Source organism: Falco punctatus, assembly GCF_963210335.1.
Source record: "Falco punctatus genome assembly, chromosome: 1".
In the NCBI taxonomy this organism is placed as follows: Eukaryota; Metazoa; Chordata; class Aves; order Falconiformes; family Falconidae; genus Falco; species Falco punctatus.
The window spans coordinates 78,474,953-78,498,454 of record NC_137580.1 but is presented as its reverse complement, the minus strand read 5'-3'; the positions used below and the strand labels follow the sequence as shown (position 1 = coordinate 78,498,454).

The following is a 23,502-nucleotide window of genomic DNA, read 5'->3' as shown; positions in this document are numbered from 1 at the left end:
TGGTGACTCACAGAGTCAGCATGGATTCATTCACTAACGGTAAATCATGCCTGACCAACCTGATTGTCTTTTATGATAAAATGACTGGATTTGTGGGAGGGGAGAGCAATGGATGTCCTTTATCCCAACAAGGCTCTCAGCGCTGTTTCCCACAACATCCTCTCCTAGGACCTGTCATGTTTAACATCTTTGTCAATGGTCTTGAAGAGGCAGGGTGCTTAGTCATCAAGTTTTCAGATTGCACAAAACTAAAGAGGGCACTGCCAGTCAATATGCAAGGGCAGCTGTCCTGCGAGGAGAGGCTGAGGGTCCAATACTTGTTCAGCTGACAGGAGGGACAGCTTTGGGGATACCCAACAGCAGCACCCCAGTGCCCATGGCAAGATTACCAACAAGACGTAGCTACAACATGTCCATAGCAGGAGGTTGAAAGGTAACAGGCAAACTGAAGACAACCCACTACCTATAAGGAAAGACACTTTTTCACCATTCAGACAGTCAGTGGAACAGGCTGCCCAAAGAGGCTCTGCAGCCTCCAACCTTTGAAGCTTTCAGGATCCAGCTGGACCAAGTCCTGAGCAGCCTGGGCTGGTCTCAGGACTGACCCTGAACACCAGGTTGGACTAGAAACCTCCCAAGATCCCTTCCAAACTGAATTATTCTACGATTCTATTAAATCAGTATTCAGTGGATCACTTGTATGCATGTTCCACTACAGGTGGCAGCTTACAAAATGTCCTACAGATGAATATGATTATCAGTATGAATATAAATCAGGTATCGTTATACTACAAAGAATAATACAGACAAAACATAGTCCAAAGCATTTTAGATTTCTTAGAATCCACTACAAAGAACAAGAGAAGCTAGAAAACAGACTTCCAAAGGGAGAAATTTTTGAACTCCAGTCTTTCTATACCCATTCATTTTTAATGAGTCACCACGAAAAATTAAAAAGGTGCTTAAATTTTATATCCCACATTCTACTTTCTACTGTTAAACAAAATGATTTTTCCCTCTTTTTAAACTGAATATAAAGGTTCATAGCTGCTATAAAAACTTAGTTTTGTCATCTAACCATAACTGTAATACACTAAATGCCTGCTGGGAAGTACAAAACTTTCCAACAGACTGAAACAATTACAGGTCAGCTTGGCTCTCCTTCCCCTCCCCTTTCCCCACCAAATCATTCTCCATACATTGCAGAAGGGTTCTCAGAGAGATGAATTACACTTTTTTCTTAAATAAAGGGTATCGAGGCAGCAGCAAGTCTTGTAAGGTCTCATGTGTTTGGTCTATTTGCAAAATGCCTGACATAGGGGCTTAATGTCATACTTGAGATAGGGAACATGGGACATCCACGGGAGTCTCCCTTTGGGAAAAGCCCATAAACCCAAGCTGTTTGACAACCCAGGTGGGGAATGCACTGTGTCTTTAACAGTTAACAGCGTCTCTGTGCACGTTGCTCATGGCATTACCACTGTAACATTTTGTTTTAATAAAGGCTTTTGTGACTGGAACTAGATGCGTATGTTCTCACTTACTTGATGTCTGGTGGAGCTATCAGCTCATTACCATTCACTACCTCCCTTAAATCACTCCCTTAGGTATAAAACCCATCAGACTTATTTCCATTCAAAATTACAAGTAATATAAGGCAATGGTTTAGAAATCTGTGAGAGGGGAGGGGAAACTTGCCTTTAATCTGTGATTATAGCAAGGAGTGTGAATATGAACTATGGAACACTTTGAAGGAATGCTGTTTTAGAGAGATCAATCCTTAGTTTTACTGGCTATAGAAAACAACAGTTAAGCATTGCAGTGAAGGGGGGGGGGGGGGGGGCTGTTAAACAGGGAAGTCTTTCTTCTCCCTGGTACTCTGGACAACAATAACAGTCAATGTTTATTTGCAACAAATTAATTGAATTACTTTCAACACTTACATGTAGAAGCTGGAACTTCATATTAAGGTTAAGTGAACAGGTCACAAAACACACCTCAAAAACATATCTCACATGAAGTCTGCCCGTGTTTAAACACCGTAACAAAATAGTTGCCCTTAACTGCAGAGATTAAGGAAAAAACATTGCTTTTTGACAGATTTATCATTGATTGCTAGAAACATTAGAGGGTGCTCAATCCATTGAATTCTTCAGGCATTTACTTTAAGTACATGTTTAAAGTCTAATTGAAAGTGCTGAGATTATTCTTATGTAGAAAATCAATCATATGTTCACTGTACACGGCTTTCAAGTTCTTCTAAAAAAAAAATTAAATATGCTGGGCACCTAACTGAACTTGGAATTTGAGATTTCAAACAAGATAGTATGCCTCTTGTATACTGAACTGAACTGAACAGCACTGAACATTTTCCCACATAACTAGTATATCAGTAATTCATTCAATCGACATAGTCCTACTAGTAAAAGGACTACAGGCACACATCATGCTTAAAAGTCACCACTCGCCAGTGTGAGTCTGACCACTGGGAATCTGTGAAGTACTGGGACCTCAAACGTGCTCCTAGGACTGACTGGACTGACAGGTAAGGTGAACGTGGGAGATACATGTCTATGTACACACATGCTGCAAAGGCAGCAACACATCACTAGTAGCAGATGTGAGAGATTTGTCAGGAGACTTAGTCACATACTTATGACAGCATTTTAAAACACAAAGGTGGCATTTTACAATGATTTTACAGACTTACTCTAAGCTTTGTACTGCCACTTTATATGATCTCTGCGCTTGAAATAGGCACATGTATCTCCATTAGATTTTCCTGCAAGGTGAAAGAGATGAATGAGTAAAGAAAATGCATTACAGCAAGGCATTAGGCTAGCCTGTCCTCGAGGAATCTGGGGATAGCTGAAGCTGCTGTAACCTCTGCTTTAATTTTTGAGGTGAGATACAAATGCACATGCACTGTGTAAACAAGTCTTTATTTTGATCCATGTCAATACTTACCAGATGCAAGGAGATCAAGGAAATACTCTCTGAGGCTACTGTTGTGGCCAAGTCTAATCTCCCAAGAGACTGTCTGAGAAATCAAATGCTTATGTTCATAAAACAAATGAGCTTGTGTGAACTTTTTCCTACTACCTGCAGAATTTAACTGCTATGCAACTCTCAGCCACTCATACTACAAACTGAATACCGTTCCACCTTTAATTTCCACCCTTAAAATAATATCTAATTTTTCCTGTGGCTATTTAAGTCAAAATAACATAATTCAGCACGTTTGCAACGCATTACCATATTTATTAAGAATAATGGAGTGACTGGTGTTTTCTGAACGCTTATTTCACATAGTCCAGAAGTCAAACAGGCTTCTCTATGCAGTGAGCTAAAAAAAGACCCAAGGCAACAACAACAGAATCCCCACCACACTGCAACTTTCAACCCTCTGCTAATTTCTACACCAGTTCCATAAACCAGCATTGACTCACAGGCTTAATCATTTACCAGAGTCACATGCTTAGAACCATCTCTAGGTTAGCCAGCGGGGGACAATGTAAGGGACTTGGATAACCAAGCACAGCAAAGATCAAAGCTTATGTGATCCCTGTGTGCATGGTCCCAACATATAGCAGGGAAGCCAGCAAGGTAAGAAGCAACTTAGACAACAGTACAACCTTTGCGCAAATAATAAACATTTTTTATTTTAGCATTTTTACTTGGTAATTGCTTAATGGACCACTTTGTTTTACTTTCTATGTGAAGAATGATATCTGAATAATAAAAGGCAACTTTAAAAATGGAGTACTACATATTCACATTATTGTTCCATGGGCAAGTTAAACACAATTTTAACAGAAACTGAACACAGAAGTGCCAAGTTCTGGTTTCAAAGAAGGGACAATGATCTTGAAACACATACAGAATAACACACTAGAAAATAAGAAGAAATTCACTAAATTCCTTTATCACCCGATTTTGTGCATGGGATTAAGGATTTCAAAAATCCGACTTGCTAGCATTGAAGTATACAGCTATTATAGTTCTATTTCTCAGCAGGGAGCCAAGGTTCAACTTAGCTTTAGCAGACACACACCTGTTTGAGTGACTGGCATTCAAAATGCCTGTTCAACTGGAGCTTGTACAATAGTTTGCTTTACAAACCATTCCCTTTCCTCTCCACACACACAAAACACATCATGGGGATAAATGGGGAAAAGCAGCTATAACACAGTTGAAAACAAAATATTTGCAGGTCAAGTATTACCTGAACTTTCCACTGCAGCACAATCACAGGACTTTTTCATTCTAACTGTGCTCATTTTCAAAGAAATACTTTCTGAAAACAATCATGATAGTTCCCTCAGTTACAAACAACAGAAAACTAAGTTGCTGTTTGTTGTAAAACAGTATCAGGTCACCCCCTAATTCACTGTGTTTTCAAAAGGAATGAGAAGATTTATCTAATAAGGAAAACACAATACTGACTAAAGATAGAGAACTGCAAATAAGATAGGGGATGCTCTAAGTTGGTTTCATGAAATCAAATACCCTGAGTAGTCTTTCAATAAAAGTCTATGTGTTCTCAAGAAGTTCTGTATCTATAGTCTTCAATCAATACTAGAGTTGCTCTCTTTGCCATGTGAGGAGGCAAGTGTTCTTCACCTCTACAAGAGCCCTGTTTGCAAACAACATCTATGAGCTACAAGAGCTGTTTCAGTATGCAGCCTCTCAAACCGTACTTCTCCAAAAGGGATCCTACAATGCATTATACCTGATAAGAGTTTTGAACCCACATGCCAAATTTGCTTAAGGGATTTCTCATCAATATGTTGTTATCATGAGCCTGCTCTGATCATTCCTCCATCAGCTCCACCCTCAATCCAGACATTGCTCTTATTGTATTATTAGCACTAACATATTAGCAACGTGCATTTTCAGTTGACATGCAGCTATGCGATTACAAGACATCATTTCATGCAAGCTGACTTGACATCGTGCACTAGAATGATTATCCAGGACTCCCACCATAGAAGACTGGCCACTGAATAGAAGTCCAGCATTTTCCTACTGTAGCCCTCTGGCTTCTCAGTATGGCTGTTTATAATAGCAATTGGCTGCCAAAGTTTTGTTCTGTGCAGGCCTGACATTAGAAATGTCATTTTAAGTTTGTACCAGCAGATAAAATGTCATCAGGTCTGGATTTAGGGATGCAAATAGTAATAGCCCACCTAGTTGTGCAATTACTGAGGAATTTTGTGCTCACTGCACACATGGAATATTTTCCTAAAGAGAAAAGAATGACAATTAATGGACTATAAAGATACTAGCATCTCAAATGACCATGAAGGGGGAGAAAACAGTGGCTTAAGGATAAAAGTCTGATTGTCCAGAAAAAGAGACAGGACTCACTTCTCCTATGTGATGTGGCTCCAGTAATGAATACACACATATTTAGATCAAGTATTATTCATGGATGTCTGCATTGTCCTGACCTGTACAAAGACCCTAATGGTTAAATATTTTGAGGAAAGTAAATCTTTCACTTGAAGGAATAAATAACGAAAATAAATTGTTCACCTTTGAATTGCATGTTTTGCCATAAAAAATATTTTCCTTTCTCACCATAACAGGAGAAGGATGAAAATATACTAATCCACAGACAGACTAGAATGAAATCATGCTGTACCATTGAAACCAAGATGGTTTTCACAACTCTCAAAAATCCCAGAGACTAGATTCCACAAAGAAAAGAAAAGCAAAAGAAAAAAAAATCACTCTGAAAGGCACAAACATTTCTACATTGGCAGCTAGGTAAGAGAGTCTAAAGGAATATAAATACAGAGATCCTAAATACTCCCATAACCTCACAACTTCAAAGTAAATTTGGGAGATTCTGCAACAAATACAGACATGACATTTAAGTGATATGTTAAACCTACCCAACTTGCAGATTATGTAAAAGAGTTAGCACATTTGAACTATACTCCAAACGCTGTTACAAATGCAAATATTCCTTCCCTGCAATCACATCCACTGTCAGGTATAATGAAGAAGATCAGGCACCATAGATGATCTTTAGAATAATAAACAGTATGGTAACATTGGTCTGTGTAAGACGTTGCCCAGATTATTAATAAACCATTCTTATTCTATAATATTTATTGCAAGAAGATGCATACACTAGAAAATCTTTAGTAAGTTATGAAACTGCATTGTAAGTTAACTATTTTTTCTCTTTAACCTTGTTTCCCAAGTAATAGTAATATATCCCACATTTCAGCATAAATTTCTCAGTCTTTCTAGTCATAGATCTCTTTTTTTGCATTTATATAGAAAAAGGAGCCAGACAATCAGCAACAAATATAGTTTTGATAGAACTCCAGAAGTATCTGAGACTGCAGTAAGACTGCCACAGCAGTTTTATTCATCAGAATTACGCTCATCGCACAGGTCCTTCAGGAGACCATCTCTTTCCCCATACAGTTCAAATCTAGACATTAGAAACTTCACAGGTGGCTTATGGGGCATTCCTTGCTCTTATACCTGTATTTTCAAGAAGGTAGGTGTTGCCTTCCATTCTTCAGGTTTGGCCAAGGAACATCTCTTTATGGATCAAAACCCACTGATACAGCTTTGCTAGTTTTTCCTTCCACTGTTGTTCCCTTCCTTATCTATCATTCTGCAAAGAACTGTTAACAGCAGTAGCTCTAAACCAACAATCCACCACCCCTTCCTCCCAAAAAGCAGAATGTTATTTACAGGTGCCAAGAGAGTGGTGCTTGTGGGCACCAAGTGCTCTAAAGCCTCAGATCTCTCCCCAGAACCTCTGTTCTGCAGCACCTTCTCTTCCTTTATCTACCCTCCCCAACCTATCCCAGATCAAAAACTTGGGACCTAAATACCCTATCACTCCCCACAACTTGTCTCCATCCTGCCCCAGGTTTCATTTCTTTCCTCCCAAAGAAGTATGCCTACCAGTATCTTTTGTTCCTTTTTTTTTTCCTGATTTTATTAACATTTTTTCTCCAAATGCACTTATAGATTTGAGATAACCACTGCAACACTTTAAAAAGCTGCTGCCAACTTTGCTATCTTGCCTGAAACCAGAGACACGACTATCATTTTCCTAAAGGTCACTCCTACAAGAAATCCACAACGCATCATAATCATATCTAGCTTATGTAGGAAAGTACAAAAATATTGCTTATACCTATTTTACAGGAAAATATAAAGATATGTTACAGAAAGAATTGTTTCTGTATCACCAACAGCTGTAGGCAGAAATAATTCCCAGTGAGTGTATAGAAGTGTCCACAGAAAAAATAGTTCATATGAAAGAACAAGTCCTCATATTTTTAGACCATTTTCCCATGCAATTTTAAAATGCCGGCTGTAGGTTTTCTTTATTCCTTTTAAACCAGCTGAATTATTTTGGCACAGCAACAACAAACCAATAATTTCTAAAAAGTGAATTAGGCTGTGTGTTGCATCAGCGTGAAGCTTTGAGCCAGAGCAAGGCAACTTTAGGTGGCGTAAGACTTGGGAGGGATTATATGCAAATTTGGTCTCTGGACCACAGTCTCTGTGCTCCATCAACTGAATTCACTGCCTTCTTTGAAGACGGCTGTACTGTAAACCAAAATCCAGAGGAAAGTTAATCGGACAAGTTTCTGGCTGGAGGGGAAACACACTCCACCATGAGGGCAACAGCTGGGGTGTAAGCAATTAATGAACAGTGCATTACCACACATATGGATTCTGAGGAACTATCACTGTATACTCTGACATGGCTAATGGTGAGCCTCAACCTCCACACACACCACACATCCCCAGTTAAGAGACCCTGTGGTCTCATCACGCTTTCCCTGTGGCAGCCTTTTGCACCAACACATACGGAGCCATGACCAATCTGTTCCTTTTGACTTCTGTGCTTCCAAGGGAGTCCTTAGATTCACAGCTACACCACCCAGCTTCCATCTCCAACAAAACAGTACCACAACAAGGCTTTCACGCTCCAACCGAGTTGCCTCTCTGTGCAGTTATTCAAGTAGCAGCAAGGAGCATTACCTGACATAAAAGCAACAGTGAAGAGTTTGAAAAAAATGTCACCTAACAAACAAAAGGAATCCAATTCTAACCTTTGACTAACACTGGGCAGTATCAACAAAAGCAGAATCACATAATAATAGGTAAAAACATTACTTAATCATCAAATCCAGTCATCACTAGCAGCCTGTACACAAGCCAAAGCCTCAGCTACAGCCAAGGTGTACAACCAGCCAGGATCACTGCACAGATGAGGAGCGCAGACAGCTACCCCAACGGAGGCATCCCTAGGGCAGGGGAGCTCTAGCTCTCCTACAGGCTTCCTGTAACTCAAAGTTATTTGAATAAATATTATCATCCCATTGTAATAGTATCACTTTTATGACAAAACAGGCTAGTATTAAAAAGAAGTATTAAACTGTATTAAAATTAAACTATGTGAAAAACACTTAGCGACCGTTTGACTTGGAACCATATTTTTACTGCTTTTTGGATCTCGTTAGCTGGGCACATAACAGAACAGAATCTAGCCTAGCATACACCTGAGGAACTAAAACAGACACACAGAACATACATCACTGTCAGATCTACCAATGCTACTTCAGCAAAATTCAGACAACACATCCCAGGGATAAGCAAACAAGAAAACAACCTACAGCTACAAATTCCTACATCAAATATCTACAGTCATTGTTAATTGGTCTCTGTATTCATGAAGGACAGAAGATGGAGTGTCAACACCTGCAAGATCTTGACTTACAATGCACCAGTGTTCATAGTTTTGCACCAAGGATCTGTTTTCTTTTCCAGACAAATTTCTGTTCTATATCCTCCTCTGGTCTGTAGCATTGGAGAGAAACATTCCTTTTATCAGAAGCTTTTACAAAGCGATGTTAGTAATCCTGTCTGTAAACACCATTTAATTGCACAGGGGCTGTCTGTTTTAAATTTACACTGAGTTCCAGCAACTTACTCCTGTCGATGTACAGCCCTTTTCTAAGCTGACCTTGGGGTAAAATTTCAAAGCCAAGAAAAGAAGAAAGTAACAAAAAACCATTCACAATTTACACCTATGAAGTGTTAGTTTACATTTAGATTTTAAAATGTTGATTTTAAGACTCTTGCACAAGAATTACATTTAAGAATCATGCCTCAAATACAATTAGAGTCTGAAAAGCTACTACAAAGATACTCTTTTTTCCATCTTAGCTGATAACTGCTTAAGAGATAAAAGAAATATTTTATACTTCTGGGCTGCTCAACCATGAAGAAAAAAAGATGTTTACAGTCACATGAAAACCTCTTACTCTGCAGTGTCTTTGTAAGATTTCATATAGGAACTATTTTTTTGTTATTATTATTTTCAGCCTTTATTTTTTAGGGAAAAGCAGTCAATTTTTCTAAAATTTATGAAAGCAAAATTCAGTTCTGAATTTTGCCTGTGGAAGTAGGGATAGGGGAAGGGAGCTAATTCACAAACTTCTGATTGCACCTGTCCTCAGAATTATGAGGGTGGAGTGTATTGTTACACATTTTATTTTATTCAAGCAAAGGGTGGTTTGCTTGCAAGTGTAAAAGAAAAAGGGCAAAATAAGAAGTCATACTCTTTTGCATATAAGAAGAATCCTTGATCCTGAAAATTTAAACAGTACCCTAGCATCAATTAAAGAAGGCTGAGAGATGGACAGTGTAGAATTAGTGACCAGTTAATTGGTTCATTGCAGGATGCTCACATCAAGCTTCTGCATGCTGTAGCTGTGACTCACTGCACTTCTTCCCCAATTTCCTACTTGCTCAAACTTGAATGACAAAAAGGAGTTTAAACAGCAGAGTATAAAAATGTGTGCTTATACCAGTATCCAAGTCTTTTTCTTAATCATCTAACAGACAATTTTCTGTAACTATTTTTATTTCTAGATTTCATTTTCTAGTGTCACCATACCTTTTAAGTTTTATATCTCTGAAATTCAAGCCTCCTGCTCCGTGGCCTGTGGAAAAGCAGGTCCTTGCACTGTTGAGCTGTGCTGCCAGGCAGCAGGAGGTTCACACGCAGCAGGTGCTTCCCCCATGCAAAAACCAACATGGAGTCTAAACCGCAGGCACATTCAGTGCCCTGGACATGTGCTCTTACCCAGGCTGTGTAGAACGTGGTCACCACAGCAAAGCTAACGGGGGCAGCCAAGGCCTTCGGAGAGCCCTAGAGGTCTGGACCTCCAAGCACTCCCTGACACTTCTGTTTGCAGATGCTGAAGTATTTTAAATGAATTTGACTAGTCCCACAGTACTTGAGTTAACAAAAAGGAAACTATTAAACCAATCCATCCTAGAACTGCAAAGGTTAGGTCCAGTAAGTAAAACAGAGCACGGATGATGAATAGCAAAGGATATACATGATACCAGCAATATTAATTTTTTTATAATAGATAGTTTCATCAATCACTTTTATCATACTTTCTCTCCTAGATCAAATTTAGACAAAGGAAAGCAAATCAAAGAATATTTTTAATCAGTGTTTTAACTACATGACTAATGACTTATTTAAAACAAACATTTGTTCTGATGAAAGAAAATCTCATTATTTTTAAAAGCTGCCTTATCCTACTAGATTACTCCATTTAATAGGAAGGTAAATTAATCAATAGACCATATAAAACACATTTATCTTACAATTTTTGCATTAAAAAAATCTTGTTATAGGTTGATGCTGACTAAACATCTAGTAATGAAACAGCTACACAGTAGTTTCAGTTAAAAATCAGAAACAGTTTGTTTTGCAACATAAAGGATAACAAAAATATAGTTTGCATATCAAATGAACTTTACAGTAAAGTACACAAGTATTAAAATGCTGTCCAGGATTACAAAGCTGGATTACAACCTCACTAGTCATTAAGAGTTCAGTTAACACAGGGACCATTTAATTTTACCACTGCAGCATACCTAATGAATACTCTAATGCAACATCATTTTCCCTTGAACAGTGGCTTTCTGCACACATGAATATGTTTGTAGGAATGCTTTTGCCAATGTAGCTAGTACTTCAGAGAGAAAGGAAATTGCATCCTTAACGATGTTACCATCACAGAAATTTCAGTTAAGTGCAAAGCAGGCTAGGGAGTCAATTGAAGGTCAGGCCAGTTACAGGTCAAGTTCCTTGGAAGAACAGGGTTCTGAAGTTTAATTATTTTCAGGGAGAACTCTGCTGATGGGTCACTACCGTGATTTTATAGCTGACAACACTCATGGAGAGAAAACATTTTCAAGGCTGAAGTGGCTATGGACCACTGGAAAAAGTGGGGGGAAAAGTAATGCTAGAAGTTGTTGAGGTGTATTTCTAAGCTCACCATTTAGAAACCTAACAGTACTTGCGTGACTGATAAATAAAGCAGCCTAATGCATCTCACTCTCAAAAGCTGTCGAAATACACACAAAACCACAATGTTATACAAGAGACTACAGAGTGTTTGAAGAAACACCGATTGTAATAGTAATCTAGAAGTTCAACTTCGTTCCATTGGCAGAATGACTAGAGACTCTGCCCCTTCAAATCAGTATTGTAATGGACTGGAGAGGTAGCTGGTTTATAAAACATCCAGTGATCCATGCTTTTCTCACACATACTGCTGCTGGGCCTCATCTCCATTGTATTTAAATCCTCCTTCTTACTGCCTGAAAAGCCTATAATCCTTTACAATGTTTCAAGAATGCCTAACTCTCTGAAATAAAGAAATACAAATCTTCCCCAAATAAAAAAAAATGTAAAGTGCTTTAAAAAAATAAAGCTTGGACTTTCTTCCACCATAAAAGTTAACACAACTCTTCATAAGGTTCTAAAGCTTGTTCCTAAGATCATATAAAAATTGTTTGGACGTTTTTATATATACTCCTGACTGTGCTATTCAGGACTCAAAGAATTTTACTCTGAACATTTGAGTCAGAGCAGTAAGTTGAATCCTCCAGCTCTGGTAAGCAAAGGAACTAAACCTGAAATCAAGTTGTCACTAATAACTTTCATTACAAAGAATCAGTGCATTTTCCAAGAATCTCACTATTTTAAACCTGTATACGTTACACAGCAGTACAACTGCTCTACTTACTCAGATTTGGAAATACAAAGAGCTTTCAGAATACTTACTGTTTTTAAAGGCTGAACATGTATAACAATGTATAGCACAATGGAATACTCTTGAAAAAAAGTGGCATGCTGCTCAGTTGCCATTTACCAATTCACCTATTAACACAGAATTAAAAATGAGGAGAATGAAAACTGCAATCAGCTGTTTTGTCTGAAGACAGACTTCAGAGCCATCCATATAGATTTACTGCTAACAAAACTTAAAGCAATTAGGAAGCCAGAATCAATTACAGTGTTGTAACCTCACTGATCTACTGTGGAATACGTAAGACCATATGGGCACCTTCACACAGTGTGCATACAAACTTTTCTTTTCCATAGAGAAGGTGAAAGACTGAGAAAGGGGAAACGCGCTTTGAAAGTACCGAAAGTACTCATTCCATTCGCTTGTTCCTCAGTAAGAGATAAGACTTGTACTGCTCTTGTTCATAAAGTTTAAACACAAAAAAATGGGATACAGAGTTGGGAGTCAGTCCACAGCCAACTTTTACTTTCTCACCAATGTATCTTCCACATACGAATCAATTAGGAAGTCTTTTCAAAGTACTAACAAAAAAAAACCCTCGCTTCCTCCACTTTCATAATCATAGGAAATACATTAATAATGTTTAATTTCAACTAAGTAAAGCTCCCAATCTGGAGCTTCGCAGCCCTTGCTTGCATCCACAAGGTACTATTTTTGTATTCAGGTCAGAAATCTGTTTGCCATCTATATGCACTGATTAGTTAGTGGTCAATAAGATGCAAGATATATTCAAGTATGCAAATCAAGTATTTGCCCAAATACTAAGGGCTCAATTAAGCATGGCCACCTGAAATGTGTCCTTTATGGGCTACACTTCAGACGACGTTTGTATTAGTTTTCACCATCTCAGGGCATCATCATTTAAGTTACTATTAGAAAGTTATTACATTGATTTTGGACAAGTACTGCACTACTTTTGGTAAAACATAACAAGGACTGTTACTAGCAATAGGAGCTATTTTCACTGGTTTAGGTTTCTCTTATTTGCTGGTTTGTATGCAACAATCTGGATTGGGACAGGATGATTTATTCTTGAGTTACAACCTTTTCAGAGACAGAAAACTGTCAAGAGAGAAATTCAACAAATAAGCAAAACCAGGAAAGATATGAATACTGAAGTTAACATTACTGAACCACATGTACCCTTTACTTCACTCCTAGACCTCTTGTAAAGTCAAAGTTATATTCATAAAACAATTGGTTCCTTGTACATTCATGCTATAAACAGCAGGCAAAACTCACTGCTGAGACCACACAATAGTTTACTGATGTGGGGAAATTATGTTTGTGGGAGCTGAGAGGGACTACAAACAGGCTAAGAGTTTATTCTTTCATTATGGCCTTTACACCATCAACACGACAATTTTTTTCCAAGGATTTCTAAAAACATCTGACTTAGCTCCCTTTTTGAGAACACAAAACATCTACAGGCATGACAGATGACTGTGCATCAATAGAAGTCATGTGTGGCAGTCTCCTGCCAGGACTTAAGAACAGCTAGCAGAGAAAATGCATCCAAAGTCAGAGCTATATACATCCTTGAACATTCCTGCTCCTTCAACCAAGCAAAACTTACTCTACCATAAGGCAGTTATTCAGGTAAAAACAAAACTTCATGCACAGAAACACAGCATTTAATCCACTATTTTCTCCCTTTTCCTCCTTCGGCACTAGTACTAACATGAAACCAGAAATTCTTCAGTGGGTTAGCTTTAGGAGAACATTATTTATTTATTTATTTACCTCCATCTGCTGTTTTCAGAAATTCTATACAAAGCAATATAATGTTACACATAATCACAGTTGAAATTAATGGAAGGCCAACAATGGGAAATGCATGTTTACAAAGCACACTATTTAAACATTGACAACTGATACTGATTTTCATGTAAAAATAGTAAACAATAGCAAAGTTGAAAACATTCTGAGTTCCTTAATGGCGACACAGCCATGCAGCTCAAGACAATCCATCTTTTTTTTTTTTTTTAAGTAAGTGCATACATGTTTGTACAGTTCCTTTCTTTTAGTCTTTTTAACAAGAAGGAGGCAGAGTTTTAAGCAGATGTCATATTTATAACCTACAGATCTTCCTATTTTTTTGTTATTAATAACTTTATCACAGGGAAAAAACAAACTATTCCTGTAAAGGAATGATGCCTTCCCTGGTGTACTGGGTCTGGCTAGGTGCCACATGGCCCATATGGTGCTGTATTTTGCTCTTGTGATTAAACCAATGTTGTTAGCTCACCAGTGTTCTGGCTTGCACAGCACTGTGGTTTTATTTTTGCCACTCTGCCCACCACAGTGAGTAGGCCAGAGGTGTCCCAGAAGTTGGGAGGAGACACAGTTGGGACAGCAGACCCAAACTGACCAAAGTGGCATTCCCTACAACATGATGTTGTGCTCAGGAATAAAAGCCCAGGGAAAGGAGGAGGAAGTGGGTTGTGGTTATGTCTTTCATCTTCCCAAGTAACCATTATGCATGCTAAGGCTCTGCTTTCCAGGAAGCAGCTGGATATCTGCCTGCCAATGCCAAATGGCAAATAAAATTCCTAATTTTGCTCTGCTTGCACGTGCAGCTTTGCTGTTTCATCTCAGCCCAGGAGTTCTCAGCTTTTGCTCTTCAATTCTCTCCCCCATCCCACTGTGGGGGGGAGTAAGCTACTGGCTGGTGGGTGCTTAGCTGCTGGCTAGGGTCAGCCCATTACACCTGGGCACACTCAAATATGCTGTTTTCACAATTACACTGCCTGTGTTTCTATTTATATTTGAGAATTTTGAATAAAGAAGACAGATTGTGACATTTCTGTTCCCTTTTTTCTAACATGCTCATTGCAGTTTAAAGGTCATGGATGAAGATACAATTTCAAATCTGAAAAAAAATTAGAGAAGTATCTCAAAGAATCATGAAACATTCATACCGCCTACTCTCAGCTACTTAACAAACAATCAACTCTGTAAAGTCATTGTACCCAACAACTGATTAAGACAGCTGATGAAAATTGTCTAGTGCAGATAGTATGAATAACTCCGAAGCATATAGTACTTTATACACTATGAATCCTTTAGAATTTAACAGAATTATTAATGAACAACTGAGAGCAAATATATGTAGATATGTGAAAATTTGCAAAACTGGACCTAAGACTGTGAAGCTGTGATCTAAAGCTTGTGTTTGATGAACGTTGAGGAAAACACTAGAAGTAATTACTTCTAGTGATAGGTGAAAAGTACTTACTGGCCATAAGTAACTTAATTTCTTTATACTCCTTTCATATAAATTACTCTTGAAAGCCAAATTCTCTAGTGTATATATATTTGAACAAATTGTAGCATGATAACATGAATTAGTTTCATACTGTTCTACAACTTTAAGAAATAAATACGGGCATACTTTGAACTATTTTATATTTCCAAATAAATCAATATAGCTGGGGGAACGATTTGCCAAAAAGAGTTATTTTTGACAATCTTTGCAACAGAAGGGACTAAAGTTCTGGGACACAAATTCTCAGTTAAGTATCCACAAAAGATATTTCATAATATGCAAGTGAACAAAAGTGTTACAGATTCTGACAGTTTAGAAACAAGGACACTGAGAATTTTAAGAATATTTCAGTCCAAGATATATAAACAAACTATTTGCTTTCCCTTGTCAAAGCAGTTATCAGTTGGCTACACAGATACACAATCAGGCACACAGGCAGCAATCTGTACAAAGTACAAAATAGGCTATTAGTGAAAACACAAGCAAACAAACAAATAGAACGGGTGGGTTGAATTACCAGATGGACACACACTTCATATATGAACAATTCTACTGCTCTCTGAGCAGCTCATGTTGAAAAGCTCCCTCTAAATTACAATAGTTTCTCTTTTTCTGTCAACTCATACAAGGACAAAAAGAATATAATATTAGTATTCATACTGGTTACAAGATAAACTGTTCATTACATCAGATGACAGTGTGATAACCTGTTCACTAACACAGGTTTAATTACTTTGCTACAGTAAGTCAATTAATTTTGTCCCTTTTCTCATTTAGTTTTCCTCATCTTTATTAGAAATCCCATCACAAGTAAAATGACGTGGATATGACTGTCATCTCCATGATGAATACCACTACCTTCAACTCTCTTCAGAAAGTTAGGAAGCAAATAATTAGGGGGGCGGGGGGAACCAGTCATCTTTCTTTTAGCTATTCCCTGCTTTGATTTTAACTAGTATGAAAAAATAGCAACTGAATCTAAGATGTGCATATGAATGGTGAATAAATAGTTCAGAGAATTTAATCTCTGTAGTTTTAAACAACAATTTAAGTAATCCTGTTATTGACAAAATGTGCTATTATTATTATTCAGATGAGCATTAGAAAGTATTAAGTTGAATTTATATGCAAGAAATTCATCACTTCGTAACATACGAATCTGGTAACAATTTCACTGAGACTGAGTCTTCACCAAGAAAGGTATGAGCACAAAAGTTGTCCTCTCCTGTGAGAAGAGGTAGCAAACAGATGGGGAGATTTATGCACCTCTCAGTCCACTACTGAATAAATTCATATGGAGTGTGCCTTGCCTGCCTGAAAAGGACAAAACCCATGTATTCTAATTCAAACCTCACATTTTAATCCACAAATGGAGACAGGTTTCAAGATCCTTACAAATTTTTAAGTGCTATTAATACCTTACCACCTCAAAAAAAACCACTAACAGCAGAACACCTTGTCACAACTGTCTTATCACAAATTTCAATGCAAGACAGAGCAATAAACTCCAACTGGTCTTTTGTACTACCAGAAAATAGGTGAACTTCAACAGTAGCGAACAATAAAGTCAATAGGGCTCCAGTCTGGGGGCAAAAAACCTTTAGTTTCCTATACAGCTACATGCTAGGAGTTCTGGGGAGTCACTGCTAGTGAGAACATGTTACCTAATTCATAGTCAGGGGCTGACAACAGACAAGAACAGATCTTCTAGTATTCCAGTGAAGGGCAAGACTTCCTGTCTGCATGCTACATTAACAAGAAAATCACATTTTGTGTGTGCTAGAAAACATAATGTTTTAATTGGAATTCACATACATGAAATACAGAGCTCGTACCACATATGTGAAATGTCAGCGCACACATAACCTGAATACTATAAAAGTAGACAATAGAGAGAAATGCCTCAAAATATGTCTACTGTTTCCACTTCATCTGGAAATTGCATATGTATTTGCCATCTCACCTTGTGGCAGAGGCTGAAGAAGTTTGAAGGGATACACTGATATACAGCAGTCCTCCCAAATATATCCAGTGTTAGAAATAAATTTTCTCTCTCATGGCTGTCTGGAGAGAAAGAGCTGTTGGCTGGAACAACACTGACTGAACATTTTTTCATTCTAGCGCACTCTGATAAATAAAGGCTACATTTGACTGAGGTAGGAATGAGTTTCCACAACCAATTGAAATATCCCCTCATGGCAAACCTCTTGCTGAATAGTATCTTTGAGTAAAATTTTCTACCACTTCCAGCAGACTATGAAATTAGAAACATAGATTAAAATGGGTTGAAAAGCTCTCAGCAGATCATCAAGTTTAAGCCATGTATGATTAGCTGAGGTTGTCTGCTCGAGTTTTGAGTATCTTCAAAGACTGAAATTACACAACTCTGGGTAACCAGTTCTAATGTCTGACCATTCTCAATGTAAAATAGTTTTCCTACTATTTAACCAGATTTACCTCATTGCAACTTCTTTCTGATCCCTCTTGTTCTATCACTGCATGCCTACCAGAGGAGTCTTGCTTCATCTTCTCTGTAACCACCCATCAGACAGCTCAGGACAGCAATAAGATCTTCCCTTGTCCTTATTCAGGCTAAAAAAAAAAAAAAATCTATCAGCCTCTCCTTGTAGCATCCCAATGGCCTTTCTCCAGACTCACTCCAGTATATCAATGTATTTTTTATACTGGGGAGCCCAAAACTGAACACAGCATTTCAGATACAGTCTCACAAGTGCCAAAGAGAGGGAAATAACCACCTCCCTCAGCCTGCTATTGATGTCCTTGCTATTACATCCTAGATAATTTTCTGCAAAGTTTCAGGTCTCCAGACTGCACTGTTGTAGTTTGATTCCTGTAGATAACAAACCCATCTCCAGTGCCTATGTTTTTAAGAGCATCAGAGCTACATCTCATACTTGAGCCATTCATACTGTCATACCTCTTCACAGCCAACCAGGCTAGTTCTGTTTATTGCTCTACTCTAGCATAAAATGGAAGCACAAAAGGCCAACTAAACTTTTTAACAAGCCAAGGAAGAACCTCGATTTTCAACCAAGGCCAAGACAATGCCGGTAGAAAGCAAAGTTACCATGTATCACCTCAAAAATTCTGGGTTCTGTACATGCTGGTAGGAAGCTAGGGTGCTATAGGTCAACTCTCAAATGCTGTAAGGTTACGCCAACCTGAGAAACCTTGTACCATCACCTTACCACCATTTAATAAGTATTTGGGGCTTTTTTTGAACATGCTATAATTTACTTCCTCTTTTCATTCTTCCGGTCCTTTGATATGTGATGTACAGAAAGCAATATTTCTTACTTTTATTTTGCGTCAGAAAAATAATTTATTTCGTGCTATTAAGTGTCTGATCACTAAATTAAGTCACATTATTCTGCAGAAGAAAGTGTTGGAAGTAGTACTTCATTATGAGCAGATATCAAATCTCTGTTTCTTTTGTTTTGCACTGCCTACCTCAATGCACATATCACTGTATCTGTAAGCAGAAGTTGGAATGATATATAATATAATGTACTGGCAATTTTGTTTCAGAAAATAAAGGTAAGATGGAAAGTATTTGATGCTGTAATTTCCTGGTGTAGCTGAATGACCATACCAGCCTGGTATCAAAACTGAATGCCTAATTCTCTACTCCTTTACAGCCTATGTGTTCCCATACATCTGTAAACAATGGGAGTGAAACACTACTGTTTGAGTGGGATATGCTTCCTGCTCTTAGCAAAGATAGAAATCTGTCAAGTGCCCCAAGGAGAGTTTCCTGAGATCTTGATCTCTATTTGTTCCAGCCATTATTCTTGAAACTGATTTTTAGTGCTAAAACAGAACTTTTTGTGACCATAACTGAGCTTTGATGAAGACTTAGTAAAATGATCCTAAGGCAGCACTGGGGAATAATCGCAATAATAAACTACAGACACATCAACTATTGAAAGACAGCAGAATGGTCACATGGGCACTGTCTCCTGTTTCTTATCTACACTTCTACTAATGCATTTAAAAAGGAGAAACACATCACTTTTGTAACTGCCATTTTATACCTGTGTCTAAGTTAATATAAGTTCTGCTTTACCTATGATATGTTACAGAATCACACATAGGACGACAGAAAATCCCTCCACCGAATACTCTGAAATGCATTACAGACTGGTGATATATACATAAGGAGTTCAGAAGACAGTTCCAGGAGAAACAGCAACAGTATGCAGATACAGAATCATAGAATATCCTGAGCTGCAAGAGACACACAAGGACTATCGAATCCAACTTCTGAATACACACAGGGCAACCTCAAAGTTAAACCATATATCTAAGAGCACTGTCCCAACACTTCTTTAACACCAACAGGCTTGGGGCCATAACCCCTGCCCTGGGGATCTTGTTCCAGTGCTTGACCACCCTCTCAGTGAATAACTTTTTCCTAATCGCCAATCTGAACTTCCCCTCACACAGCTTTAAGCCATTTCCTTGCCTGTCATTTTTTACAAACACACACACTACACCTATTTTACATATTATGAAGCACCTACTAAATGCCAGCTGTTTCTGTTTCAATATCTGCTTTAGTTAACAGGGCTCTACAGATAATCACATTTTAAGGAAGTTAAATACTCTCTATGGCTTTCTTGTTACTTCCACCTTCTTTTAACTTAAATATTTCTATTCCAACACCACAAAAAGTTAATGAGATTACAGCAGTGGTTAAGGCATTCATTTCTATGGTGTTGATTTAATGAAAAGAAACAATTTTAAGAACTGCAGCACTGAAAAGGTAATACAAAACATTTGTGCAGACACTGCTGTACTGCCAGCCTATGCTTATGCCAGACAGCTGCCCTTATGGAGGGAGGTATAGACTTAGCAACCCTATTCACAGCCTCAGAATAAGCAGAACAAGACTGAGCGAAACAGAGGAATGTGGAAAGGGATAATGGAGATGTTTAAAAAACACATAGATGCAGTGCTTAGTGACGTGGTTCAGTGATAGACTTGGCAGTCCTAGGTTAGTTGGACTTTGTAATCTCAAAGGTCTTTTCCAACCTAAATGATTCTATGATTTTATGGGACAGTATCTGAAATATGATACTCCAGACTGCTGAGTCAGGAGAGTCTTCAGAGTCCTAACTTTCACAGAATTTTGTGGGTCAGCAGGTGGCACAGGTAATAACAAAAGCAGACATAACTGACGTTGTGGGGGCATAGATAACTCTCATCAACAATCATACTTACTTGTGAGACTGAGGAACTACAACTGAAAATAGCGCCTTCTGTCAGTTCTTAGTCCGTACTCGTTACTCCATCAGTCTCTGAAATCTATTCCCACTTAACAGGAAGGAAACTGAAGCTGAGAGTTTGAGTTGCCACTCTAAACTTAAGATTTTGCTTCTTGAAAAAGGTCTAATGTAGACCTAGGATAGGAAAGGACAAGTCAGTTTGAGTTAAACCTGAAGTTCGGATGTTAAGGTTACCACCTTAATATAAGAAACACTGTCACAAAACTCAATTGCTGATTACAGAAACTGGGTAAAGCCAGCTTTTGTAGGGCTCAGAGAGGGAAGAGGGATGACCCCATAAGATCAGAATCAAAATTTAAAAGTCTTGGGGGTTTAGTTTGGTGGTTGACTTCCCCTCCTCCGGGCTGATCAAGCAAGGCTCTCTGTTTTAACAGAGAAATTTGTGAAAAATTAAGTTTTTGCTCCATAGAGGTAGAATACTGAAAACAATCAAACGTGATTCACCGACTGTCAGTACAAGCGTTTTTTTTAACTTTCCTATAAGCAAGTTCAAGTCATATCAGCCAGAAAGGGTTAGCAATTTTATTCTCAGTCTTGCTAGAGTACAAAAAATCCTCCACAAAACAGGTGCTTCCATCATTTAATTACTGCTAGCCTGAAAATGCCTTCTAGTTTGAACATGAACATTGAGTTAAATGGGGAAAAAGGACTAGGTAACATACAGTACCCCACCTGCTGTAGCCCTCCAGGTAGGTTAACTGTGTTCAGGAAAGCTAACAGGTAACAGCACAAATATAATAAAACCTTTTTGTTGACTTTTCAACAGCTACCCATTGGAACCACCCTTTAAACTGCTGCATTCTTACATGGTGCAGTGCGTTATCATGGAAGAAAAAGTACTGGAAAATAAGATTAAGATATCATAGCATTATTCCCTGGTATTAAGTTATATTTGAATCCACTGACTCACTGGCCAAACAGTTACACAGAAATCATTTTAATGAGCACCTCTATTCCACACATAGTATTATGCACCAGCAGAATACCACTTCCAGCCCTGCTACTGCATGAGTTGGGCATACATCGTACTAGACACTACTTCTAGTGTGTAGTGTCTAGTACTAGAACTTTCCAAAGTCATATGCTATAAGATTAAGGTTTAAATTAATCCTTGACAATTTAAGGACAAATACATGCCACCCTTCTGCAGTTTATTCTTCTTGATACCTTCTATTGATGTATTTTGCACCCAACCTCCTGTTGCATACAAAGAGCCTGTTTGGCTCTTGCTAGGAGATATATTTAAAACAGTTTCCAGAAGAGCAGATCTTGAAAGTTCATATCACCTCTACACCCATAAATTTTGGTGAAGTTAGCCGTGATTTCATATTCTAGCCACAGATTTTTACAGTAAAATTTTTGCTCACATTTTTAGCATGTTGCTCAACTGTGCTGCACTGCAAGATCTCTAAGAACTCATTATCATTTCCACAGACCCACAGGGTTTGACAGATTAAAATATGATGCAAGAAAAAGCCATGCACCCTCGCAAATACTTTCACATTGAGTAGTTCTTTTGGCATTAAATCAGTGAGTACTGACTCTCTGTCTTGGTAACTGCAACTGAGAAAACGCAGGTAATTCCCACCACGTTCTGGTTTCAACTGGGATAGTTAATTTTCTTCTCAGTAAATGATGCACGGCTGTGCTTTGGATTTGGTGTGAGAACTATGTTGATTGCACATGGATGTTTTTAGTTGTTGCTGGGTGATGTTTATACCAAGTCAAGGACTTTTCATTTCTCAGGCCCTGCCAGCGGGAGGGCTGGAGGGGCATGGGACACCTGGAGGGGACATGGGACACTGGGAGGGGACACAGCCAGGGCAGCTGACCTGGACTAGCCAAAGGGATATTCCATACCGTATGATGTCATTCTCAGTATATGTAAGATGGGGGAAGAAGGAAGCAAGCAGGGGACAGTGGCATTAGTAACCGTTCCGTGAGATGGAGCCCTCTGTCCTGCAGATGGCTGACCACCTGCCTGCTGACGGGAAGCAGCTAATGAATTCCTTGTTCTGCTTTGCCTGCACATGTGGCTTTTGCTTTACATTTTAAACTGTCTTTACCTCAGCCCATGAGTCATCTCACTGTTACCCTTTCCCCCATCCCACTGTGGGGGCAGTGAGTGAGCGGCTGTGTGGGGCTTGGCTGCCGGCGGGGTTAAACCACAACACACCCACCACCACCCCCCCCCCCCAGCATCTCAGGGGGCAGGAGGAGGGAGAAACCTGTTATAATAAATAAACCTGAATAAATTTTAACTAACATATATTCCCTCACAAATGAGTGTGAAGCAATTTGTAAAATACTGCTAAAAACATCTCAATTGCTGTATTTCAATTCTATAAAAGGCCTTTTTTGTGATGAACATGCACCTCAGGTGAAATTACTGTAATTCAAGCTTATAACTTCAGGCAATTATAATTATGTGTATAAAGTAGGTATACATTCTATAATAAAAAATTGTCATTTGTGTTTAAGACTGTACTGTGTTAATTACATACATATGCATATGCCACTCCTGTATCTTCAAACTTTTTTCCACTCAAAAAAATGTTTCTTCTATGACTAGATACTATTTTATTAATTATTTTATTAAGTCCTCTATCGCTAGTTTAGATTGGGAAAGGAGTATCATGGGGCCAGTACAAGCTGGCACGGATTGGTCAGAAGCAAGAGCATCCCTGGGGAACGACAGCATCTCTGCACTGCTTTCTCCTGTGGCACTTTTTTTCTGGAGAACTTCTTGCTCACAGAA

At 38.4% G+C, this 23,502-nt stretch overlaps 1 long non-coding RNA gene across 1 annotated transcript in view; it reads right to left on the bottom strand.

The window, feature by feature from the left end:
• The window catches only part of LOC308062984, a 47,793-nt gene that overhangs the window by 12,424 nt on the left and 11,867 nt on the right, over positions 1–23,502 (bottom strand). Inside the window, exon 3 of the long non-coding RNA XR_013927782.1 lies at positions 35–20,858. This is a non-coding gene — a long non-coding RNA (uncharacterized lncRNA). The remainder of the gene's footprint in view (positions 1–34; positions 20,859–23,502) is intronic.